The sequence below is a fragment of the Argopecten irradians genome, unplaced genomic scaffold (assembly GCF_041381155.1).
Source record: "Argopecten irradians isolate NY unplaced genomic scaffold, Ai_NY scaffold_0386, whole genome shotgun sequence".
Classification (NCBI taxonomy): domain Eukaryota; kingdom Metazoa; phylum Mollusca; class Bivalvia; order Pectinida; family Pectinidae; genus Argopecten; species Argopecten irradians.
In genome coordinates this window covers 28,089-40,187 of record NW_027187853.1, presented here as the reverse complement: position 1 = coordinate 40,187, position 12,099 = coordinate 28,089, and positions in this window count along the sequence as shown.

Below are 12,099 nucleotides of genomic sequence, written 5' to 3'. Positions count from 1 at the left end.
ATAAGGCGAAATCAGTGTACGGCTTATAGCTGTGGGGTGTACGGATACTAGCTAAAATTGTTATTATGGTGTATGGAGTATAGCGTGATAGTAACAATGATTTAATCTATATTTACGTCATTCAATTGATTAATTCGGTTTGTTTGCTTCATATTGACGATCCTGTTTACACATGTGTTAATATGGCACCCTAGCCCGAGATACTCTGGCCCTAACACCAGACTTAGACATAATGACAGATAGATGTCTGGTTTAGGGCCAGAGCGCAGTAGTTCTCGAAAACCTGGAATAAGCCGACACCGTTTGATATCGGGCCAGGTCATCTCCGTACGGCACCCGTAATAGAAAATGAATTTAAAAACAGTTTGAGTTCTATGTTATCATTTAAATATAAAACATTTTTTTAAATTAAATCCCAATAGTTTCTGATCTATAGTATGCAGAAGTGAAACGATTGAATTTGGTATAACGTAATTACTTATGCAATCTTGTAATTCCCCAGTACATGTATGTGTTACAGTGGATATATTTTCTGGTAATGATAGTGCAGTGTTATTGTAAGTTTCTTATTAAAAGAGGTGTGAAGGAACCAGTCATGTGATGCTGTACATGTTGTTCTGACGATAGTATTGCGTTCCCCTGTTTTAACTGTAACGTTATCATGAACATTTGTCGTTTCAACACAGACAAACGAGCAAATCTCCTTCATTCTCTTTGCTGACGGCAGAGGGACCATCGAGTTATAGTCTTAGTTTCCCTTAGCTAACTACTTTTTATTGTATTTGTGCATAAATATAAAGTTTAAACATTATACCATGGTCTGATAAGTATAGTTTTTCCAAATTAATATGTTTTAATATGATTTTTGAATGCATGAAAACAAGTTTTTTTACCTGGTTTGTCCAGAACCTGACATTCAAAACCGACAGTGCATTTTCTATTATTGGTGTATAAGTTAACGTATTTTTTTTATTCTACTGCATCTAACTATTTAGGAGTGTATTTAAAAACCCCATGAGGCATACAGAGTTACGTCTGCCGATCGTAACAAGAGGCCCAGAGGGCCTGTATCGCTCACCTGGTTTGTAATGCCAAGTAATGTTCTGAATACAGGTTCATTGTTTCTTTTCTGAAGGAATTTTGATATTAACCTCTAAGTCCCCTATTGGGCCCCACCCCTCCTGCCCCCAGGGGGTCAGAGCCAAAGTTCTGTTCTCCTTCCCCCAAGGATGTTTATGGCCAAATTTGGTCACAATCCAAGAAAAACTCTAGGACAAGTAGCGATTTATAGGATTTACCTCTATTTCCCCTATTGGGCCCTACCCGTCCTGCCCCCGGGGGGCCAGAGCCAAAATTTATACAAGTTCTGTTCCCCTTAAGCTTCCCCCAAGGATGTTTGTGGCCAAATTTGGTTACATTCCATGCAGAACTCTATGACTAGTAGCGATTTAAATGATTTACCTCTATTTCCTCTATTGGGCCCCACCTCTCCTGCCCCAGGGTGTCAGAGCCAAAATTTATACAAGTTCTGTTCCCCTTCCACCCACCCAGGGTGTTTGTGGCCAAATTTGGTTACAATACGTGCAGAACTCTATGAATAGTAGCGATTTAAAGAATTTACCTCTATTTCCCCTATTGGGCCCCGCCCCCCTCCTGCCCCCGGGGGATCAGAGCCAAAATTTATACAAGTTCTGTTTCCCTTCCCCCAAGGATGTTTGTGGCCAAATTTGGTTTAAATACGTTCAGAACTCTAGGACAAGTAGCGGTTTATAGAATTTACCTCTATTTCCCCTATTGGGCCCCGCCCCTCCAGCCCCCGGGGGATCAGAGCCAAAATTTATACAAGTTCTCTTCCCCTTCCCCCAAGGATGTTTGTGGCCAAATTTGGTTACAATCCATGAAGAACTCTAGGATAAGAAGCGATTAATAGAATTTACCTCTATTTCCCCTATTGGCCCCCCCCCATCTCCTGTCCCCGGAGGGTCAGAGCCAAAATTTATACAAGTTCTGTTCTCCTACCCCCAAGGATGTTTATGGCCAAATTTGGTTACAATCCATGAAGAACTCAAGGACAAGTAGCGATTAATAGAATTTACCTCTATTTCCCCTATTGGCCCCCCCTCCTGTCCCGGAGGGTCAGAGCCAAAATTTATACAAGTTCTGTTCTCCTACCCCCAAGGATGTTTATGGCCAAATTTGGTTACAATCCATGAAGAACTCTAGGACAAGTAGCGATTTTATAGAATTTACCTCTATTTCCCCTATTGGGCCCCCCCCCTCCTGTCCCCGGAGGGTCAGAGCCAAAATTTATACAAGTTCTGTTCTCCTACCCCCAAGGATGTTTATGGCCAAATTTTGTTACAATCCATGCAGAACTCTAGGACTAGTACATATTTTAAAGGATTTACCTATAATTTCCCCTATTGGGCCCCGCCCCTCCTGCCCTCGGGGGGTCAGAGCCAAAATTTATAAAAAACTCAGTTCTTATTCTCTCAAGGATATTTCTGGCCAAATTTTGTTACGTTCCATGCAGAACTCTATGACTAGTAGCGATTAAAAGGATTTACCTCTATTTCCCCTATTGGGCCCCACCTCTCCAGCCCCCGGGGGCCAGAGCCAAAATTTATACAAGTTCTGTTCCCCTTCCCCCAAGAATGTTTGTGGCCAAATTTGGTTACAATCCATGTAGAACTCTATGACTAGTAGCGATTAAAAGGATTTACCTCTATTTCCCCTATTGGGCCCCACCCCTCCAGCCCCCGGGGGCCAGAGCCAAAATTTATACAAGTTCTGTTCCCCTTCCCCCAAGAATGTTTGTGGCCAAATTTGGTTACAATCCATGTAGAACTCTATGACTAGTAGCGATTTAAAGAATTTACCTCTATTTTCCCTATTGGGCCCCGCCCCTCCTGCCCCCGGGGGGTCAGAGCCAAAATTTATACAAATTCTGTTTTCCCTCCCCCAAGGATGCTTGTGGTCAAATTTGGTTATAATCCATGCAGAACTCTATGACTAGTAGCGATTTAAAGGAAATGTTGACGGACGGACGGACGACGGACGACGGACGACGGACGCCGCGCCATGACATAAGCTCACCGGCCCTTCGGGCCAGGTGAGCTAAAAATTGGCGAAGTTGCTTAGCTCTCTAATATCATATATATATGTTTGTGGTATGGGGCGATGCATACAAAGGATGGACTTATCCCCGTGTGCCTAGGGGTGCCATGACAGGAGCGATTTGGTTTTATTGCTATACATGACTATGAAAGTTATACGTGGATATTGCTTTTTTAAGCTCTCTAATATCATATATATATGTTGTGGTATGGGGCGATGCATACAAAGGATGGACTTATCCCCGTGTGCCTAGGGGTGCCATGACAGGAGCGATTTGGTTTTATTGCTATACATGACTATGAAAGTTATACATGGATATTGCTTTTTTTGTATGTTTGCTTGTTTGTTAGATATTTTTAACGTCCTTTAAACAGCAATGGTCATGTAAGGACGGTCTCCCGTGTATGACTCCTTCAATTTACAAAGTTTATACCTTTAACGAATCTAGAATAGTTTGTGAAACACATAAACCAAGAAATGACAAGCAATATTAATTTTATATAGCTGAAAACATTGATTTGATTATCGGTGTTTTGTGCTGTCGCTTCGAGTGTAGCTATATCCGGTGTACCGATGATAGACGGTGAAGGTGTGCGAGGATGATTTTGAGAGGGAAACTATCGCTTTTTCCAACGGTAGAACGAATATACGTACCCGGCCTACTATACCTTTCGGCCGGGTACGAATAGGTTCCTATGTCTCGTAGTGGAGCACTGCCTCCGAAAATCACTCGGGCACAGTTTTCTATACTTTTTTGTAGGTTTCCAATTATTTTAAGCGTATACATGCATTTACATATTATTTTTGTCTAAAACAAACATAACTACCATTTTTAATATATACCGTACCGCTCACAAGACGTCAAATTCACAACTTGTGGAATTGCCGTATAAATTCCCTTCAGAATGACCTTCATATGTATTATGTAAAAAAAAATATTGATCGATGAGAATTTGATATTTTATATAGCTCAGTTCTATTCCCTAGTAGGTAAGCGATATCAAAAAAGTACGATAAAATGCAAAAGAAACGTTTTATAATGGTTTGTATAATCATTACTTTGCTCCATTAGCAGTAATAGGCACCAATTGCAGCTCTAAAGACGACACCATTTTCTGTCTAAAAGTCTTTTGAGCTACAATATTGCAGCTATTTCCAACGGTAGTAGCCGTTTTTGTGAAGACGTGATAGAAATGGGATTTTTAGCCGCTAAAGCTAGGTTAGGTAGAAGTTTTGTGTCGGGGAGCTTTCTGCCCTTTACGTGTATAGTAAATGTAATGTATGATTTTTACCGATATTTTTATCTAGACCCCTAAAACAGTCTATGGACATCTGGTGGGTCCATGAATGATATAAACTGTAACTAATTCTCAGATGGTTCCAGGGTTGAAAATATTCGAATACGTAATAGATTACATAGAAAATGCAAGAAAAAGTATAAGTAACATCACCTCAGGACCACAGGGATCTAAGAATTAGTTACAGATTATATAATCTTGGACCCACCAGAGTGCCCTATAACCATTTTAGACGTTTTAAAGGTCTAGATAAAAAACGGTAAAAAATACTCTATATAGTACCATGTAGTGTAACTTGCAGTCGGCCGGAAAACATAGAAGGTCGGGTATATACATAGACCCTACGGGACATTAGTTGTCAATGGCAACAAGCATAAAATGATAAAAGCCATGTTCCAAAACAAGGAAAAACCACAATCTTCAAAATTCAATCCTACACACTGACAGCTTCAGTTTTCGGCCGCGATTTTTTCATTCATATGGGGTGGTAGACTGGATTACCTGCCTTAGTACCAATTCTCTCCGCTAGCTCATAAATACTGTGTCGTGCATGATTTTAATGCCTTGCCTTCAGTCATATTACCCCTAACTCACTAGCACCCCCAGTAGACGGGTTGGAGTTCTGGTGCAAGCTCCGCATATGGATAAATAACGTCATAGTCCGTTTAGCCAATCAGGCGAGGCTTTATATTTATAGCTTTGTGACGGTAGATTTCCCGCGATCCCGTAGAACATCCGCGTGATGCTGATGGATGAGGCGGCATGCTGAAAACAAAACAAATGGACTGTGGAAGGTAAGCTTTAACAGAGAATTAAACTATTTTATCTGTAATATTTGCTAAAATTATAAATAGCGACTGAAATAAGGACGAGGGATACGGATAATGTAAAGAGCCTCCGGCACAAACAGGTCCTCCTTCAGGTCCCGTTCAGGTCCATTCAGGTCTTTAGTACTCCAGTCAAAGGTGCCTGGCTCCCTATAGCTAGCTACTGTTGTAGCGGAAAAGATATCATCTTCTGACCGAAGGTGATATCTTTTCCGCTACAACAGTAGCAACTGGCTCCCCAGTTCTCGCAAGGTACAGTTGGTAGTAGACTAAAGGTTACACGTTGTGCACACGGTGTGAATTACGAGTGGACACGGAGTGCATGAGGTTTAGACTACAGGTAGACACGGAGTGCACGAGGTTTAGAGACTACAGGTAGACACGGAGTGCACGAGGTTTAGACTACAGGTAGACAGGAGTGCACGAGGTTTAGACTACAGGTAGACACGGAGTGCACAAGATTTAGACTACAGGTAGACACGGAATGCACAAGATTTAGACTATATGTAGACACGGAGTGCACAACGTGTAAACACGGTGTCCACTACAGGTGGACATCGTGTCCAGATGATATGTCCACTACATTCAGACCACAGACAGACTAGATGATGTGTAACAGAGATAGTCTATATGGACTAGATGGAAATATTTATTGCGATCAGAAACATAATATTTATTGCAACATAAAATTGCCATTAATTACTAGAAATCATTCGTACTGTAATGTTTATTTGAATTGATACATAAAAAGTGTAATGTATCAACACATATTATCATACAATTTAATTTATATAAGGATGTTTAGTAGAAGCTATAAAAGCAAATGAACTACGTACAGGTTTATGTTAAACCACATACTGGTTATGTCTCATCAATGGATAGTTAAAGTCTGCATTTTCCCAGTAAAAACTATTTTTCTTAGCTAGTGATATATAGTTTAAACATTGACTTTTTATCAATCTTACTTTGGATAGTTCGAACCAAAGACGTAGATGGAATTCTTGTTGTAACATATAAAGTGATGAACCTAACGTGAAGTAAGATTTTCATTGTTGAGGCCTAAGAGATATTTTGATCAGCAAAATATTTTGATTAATATTAAGGACATATAAACATAAACAGATTAAGTCCTTCATAAAATGTTTAACTATGAATGTATGGAATATAGTTTTCAAAACGGCAAGGTGCACGAATATTTAGTTTTATGCCCTGTCAAATGTATATACGTAATGCATTTGCTTCATGGAACCTGGCGCGTTGCAAAGCATTGGAAATATCAAAAAGCATCCATAGACGTTAAAAGTCGACATTAGAAATTACATTTTATTGTGTCAACCGATTGAGTAAGCAATAATTCAGTATCGGGCATGTGGCTGCTCGCGAATGCCTGCTCGCGAGCATCAACATAGATCAAAGGTACCGATCGCTAAAATCAGAAATAAAACAAGCTTGGCGGCAGCTTCATATATTGTGTTTATATATGAAGCTTTGTGGCGATTTTAAAGCCTCACCTTCACTCATAGTTTTTTGTAAAACCTTATTTTATTGAAAACTTTAATTGAAAGATCATATAATAAAACTTATCGGCCATCTTTTTTCATTAAGATGTGCCAAGTATTCGCCATATCCTTGTTGCGTTAATTCCTTCATAATGAGGAAAAACGGTATAAAGCTAGTATATTAATAATCCGAAATAAAAGGCCAAAATAAATTCAAAGTAAAATCAAAATCATTTCTATGGAATATATATTCAGCCACTATAGGGCCTTCTTCAGTCCGAAATAACACTAACACAACGTGTTCGTCTACATGTTTGTTTACATCTATTGTGTGCAGGTGTGGCATTTTCATTTGTGACCGTTATAAAGTGTGACCTATGGCGCATTGCGCATGCGCAAGGCAAAGATAATGGCATAGTTTAATACATGGATTGGCAAAGCTCTAGCAGACGAAATTGTGTATTACTACAACGTAAATATGGGAAATGCGGACATTCTAGTCAATATATGTAATAATACATGGTGTTTATATAATGTAAGACTTATATTTCCTAATAAAATGTAAGTAATAGCATAAAAAAACTTTAATACTATAGGCCAACTCTCATGTAAATGATAGAATGTGATAATGATACCACATCAGAGAGACATTTATGATACAAATTTGAGGACAATTAATTTAAAATACCCAGAAGAAATATTGAAATAGGTGTTTGATATGTATACACATATCCCATCTAAGTTATCTTTATAACAAACATTTCAGTGTAAAAATATGTCTTTTGTGTGACCAATTTATTTACAAATGCTTTGAAACTGTGACATAAAGAATTTGCCCTTCCATATTCCAGTGTCATACTGACAATATACCTATACAGACTCCATCCGTTTTCAAATGTGACCTCCACAATATACAGACTCCTCCTGTTTTCAAGTCTGACCCTCACAATATACAGACTCCCCCCGTTTTCAAATGTGACCCTCACAATATACAGACTTCTTCCGTTTTCAAGTGTGACCCTCACAATATACAGACTCCTCCCGTTTGTAAGTGTGACCTCCACAATATACAGACTCCTCCCGTTTTTAAGTGTGACCTCCACAATATACAGACTCCCCCCGTTATGAAATGTGACCCTTATAATATATAGACTCCTCCCGTTTTCAAGTGTGACCTCCACAATATACAGACTCCACCCGTTTTCAAATGTGACCCCCACAATATCCAGACTACCCCCGTTTTCAAATGTGACCCTCACAATATCAAGAGTCTTCCCCGTTTTCAAATGTGACCCTCACAATATACAGACTCCCCTCGTTTTCAAGTGTGACCTCCACAATATACTGACTCCCCCGTTTCCAAATGTGACCCTCACAATATACAGACTCCCCCCGTTTATGAAATGTGGCCCTTACAATATATAGACTACTTCCGTTTTTAAGTGTGACCTTCACAATATACAGATTCCCCCGTTATGCAATGTGACCCTCACAATATCCAGACTCTTTCCATTTTCAAATGTGACCTCCACAATATGCAGAATCCCCCCGTTATGAAATGTGACCCTTAAAATATACAGACTCCTCCCGTTTTCAAGTGTGACCCTCACAATATATACTGACTCTCCCCCGTTTTCAAGTGTGACTCCCACAATATACAGAATTCCCCCGTTATGAAATGTGACCCTTACAATATACAGACTCCTACCCGTTTTCAAATGTGACCCTTACAATATACAGACTCCTACCGTTTCAAGTGTGACTCCCACAATACAGAATCCCGTTATGAAATGTGACCCTTACAATATCAACTCCCCCCGTATTCAAATGTGACCCTTACAATATACAGACTCCCCCGTTATGAAATGTGACCCTTACAATATACAGACTCCCCCATTTTGAAGTGTGACCCTTACACAATATACAGACTCCCCCGTTTTCAAGTGTGACCCCCACAATATACAGACTCCCCCCGTTATGAAATGTGTGACCCTTACAATATACAGACTCCTCCCGTTTTCAAGTGTGACTCCCAAAATATGCAGAATCCCCCCGTTATGAAATGTGACCCTTAAAATATACAGACTCCTCCTGTTTTCAAGTGTGACCCCCAAAATATGCAGAATCCCCCCGTTATGAAATGTGACCCTTAAAATATATAGACTCCTCCTCACAATCCTCCCCATTTTCAAGTGTGACCTCTACAATAAACAGACTCCTCCCCCGTTTTTCAGTGTGACTCACAATATACAGACTCCCCCAACCCGTTTTCAAGTGTGACCTCCACAATATACAGACTCCCCCCGTTATGAAATGTGAACCTTAGAATATATAGACTCCTCCCGTTTTCAAGTGTGACCTCTACAATATACAGACTCCCCCCGTTTACAAGTGTGACCCTCACAATATCCAGACTCTTCCCGTTATGAAATGTGACCCTCACAATATATAGACTCCTCCCATTTTCAAGTGTGACCCTCACAATATACAGACTCCCCCGTTTTCAAGTGTGACCTCACAATATACAGACTCCCCCGTTATGAAATGTGACCCTCACAATATACAGACTCCTCCCGTTTTCAAGTGTGACCTCCAATATACAAGTATTTTTACATATATACAGAACTCTCCCCCGTTTTCAAGTGTGACCCTCACAATATACAGACTCCCCCGTTTCAAGTGTGACCCTCACAATATACAGACTCCCCCCGTTTTCAAGTGTGACCTCCACAATATACAGACTCCCCCCGTTATGAAATGTGACCCTTACAATATATAGACTCCTCCCGTTTTCAAGTGTGACCTCCACAATATACAGACTCCACCCGTTTTCAAATATGACCCTCACAATATCCAGACTCTTCCCGTTATGAAATGTGACCCTCACAATATATAGACTCCTCCCATTTTGAAGTGTTTCCTTTAACATATACAGACTCCCCCCGTTTTCAAGTGTGACCTCCACAATATACAGACTCCCCAGTTATGAAATGTGACCCTTACAATATACAGACTCCTCCCGTTTTCAAGTGTGACCTCCACAATATACAGACTCCCCCCGTTATGAAATGTGACCCTTACAATATACAGACTCCTCCCGTTTTCAAGTGTGACCCTTACAATATACAGACTCCCCCCGTTTTCAAATGTGACCCCACAATATACAGACTCCCCCGTTATGAAATGTGACCCTTACAATATACAGACTCCTCCCGTTTTCAAGTGTGACCTCCACAATATACAGACTCCCCCCGTTATGAAATGTGACCCCCTCCGTATGAAATATACATTAGACTCCTCCCATTTTCAAGTGTGACCTCCACAATATACAGACTCCCCCATTTTGAAATGTGACCCTAACAATATACAGACTCCTCCTGTTTTCAAGTGTGACCCCACAAAATATGCAGAATCCCCCCGTTTTACAAGTGTGACCCTCAAATATACAGACTCCTCCCCGTTTTCAAGTGTGACCCTCACAATATACAGACTCCCCCCGTTTGAAGTGTGACCTCTACAATATACAGACTCTCCCCGTTTTCAAGTGTGACCTCTCACAATATATAGACTCCCCCCGTTTGAAGTGTGACCCTTACAATATACAGACTCCTCCCGTTTTCAAGTGTGACCTCCACAATATACAGACTCCCCCCGTTATGAAATGTGACCCTTACAATATATAGACTCCTCCCGTTTTCAAGTGTGACCCCCAAAATATGCAGAATCCCCCCGTTATGAAATGTGACCCTTAAAATATATAGACTCCTCCTGTTTTCAAGTGTGACCTCTACAATAAACAGACTCCCCCCGTTTTCAAGTGTGACCTTCACAATATACAGACTCCCGCCGTTATGAAATGTGACCCTTACAATATATAGACTCCTCCCGTTTTCAAGTGTGACCCTCACAATATACAGACTCTCCCCGTTTTCAAGTGAGACCCTCACAATATACAGACTCCCCCCGTTTTCAAGTGTGACCTCCACAATATACAGACTCCCTCCGTTATGAAGTGTGACCCTCACAATATCCAGACTCTTCCCGTTATGAAATGTGACCCTCACAATATATAGACTCCTCCCATTTTGAAGTGTTTCCTTTAACATATACAGACTCCCCCCGTTTTCAAGTGTGACCTCCACAATATACAGACTCCCCCATTATGAAATGTGACCCTTACAATATACAGACTCCTCCCGTTTTCAAGTGTGACTCCCAAAATATACAGAATCCCCCCGTTATGAAATGTGACCCTTACAATATACAGACTCCTCCCGTTTTCAAGTGTGACCCTTACAATATACAGACTCCTCCCCGTTTTTAAAGTGTGACCTCCAAAATCCAGATTCTCAGAAATTTACAAATATAGACTCACCCATTTTTAAGTGTGACCTCCACAAATATCCTCCAAACTCTTCCCCGTTTTTTAAGTGTGACCCTCACAATATACAGACTCCTCCCGTTTTCAAGTGTGACCCTCACAATATACTGACTCCCCCCGTTTTCAAGTGTGACCCTCACAATATACAGACTCCCCCCGTTTTCAAGTGTGACCTCCACAATATACAGACTCCCCCCGTTTTCAAATGTGTGACCTTCACAATATACAGAACTCCCCCGTTTTCAAGTGTGACCCTCCACAATATACAGACTCCCCCCGTTTTCAATGTGACCTCCACAATATCCAGACTCTTTCCCGTTTTTAAGTGTGACCCTCACAATATACAGACTCCTCCCGTTTTTAAGTGTGACCCTCACAATATACAGACTCCTCCCCGTTTTCAAGTGTGACTCCCACAATATACAGAATTCCCCCGTTATGAAATGTGACCCTTAACAATATACAGACTCCCCCCGTTTTCAAGTGTGACCTTCACAATATACAGACTCCCCCCGTTATGAAATGTGACCCTTAGAATATATAGACTCCTCCTGTTTTCAAGTGTGACCTCTACAATATACAGACTCCCCCCGTTATGAAATGTGACCCTTACAATATATAGACTCCTCCCGTTATGAAATGTGACCCTCACAATATATACAGACTCCCTCCCCCCGTTTTCAAGTGTGACCTCCACAATATACAGACTCCCCCCGTTATGAAATGTGACCCTTACAATATACAGACTCCTCCCGTTTTCAAGTGTGACTCCCAAAATATACAGAATCCCCCCGTTATGAAATGTGACCCTTAAAATATATAGACTCCTCCCGTTTTCAAGTGTGACCTCCACAATATACAGACTCCCCCCGTTATGAAATGTGAACCTTAGAATATATAGACTCCTCCCGTTTTCAAGTGTGACCTCTACAATATACAGACTCCCCCCGTTATGAAATGTGAACCTTAGAATATAT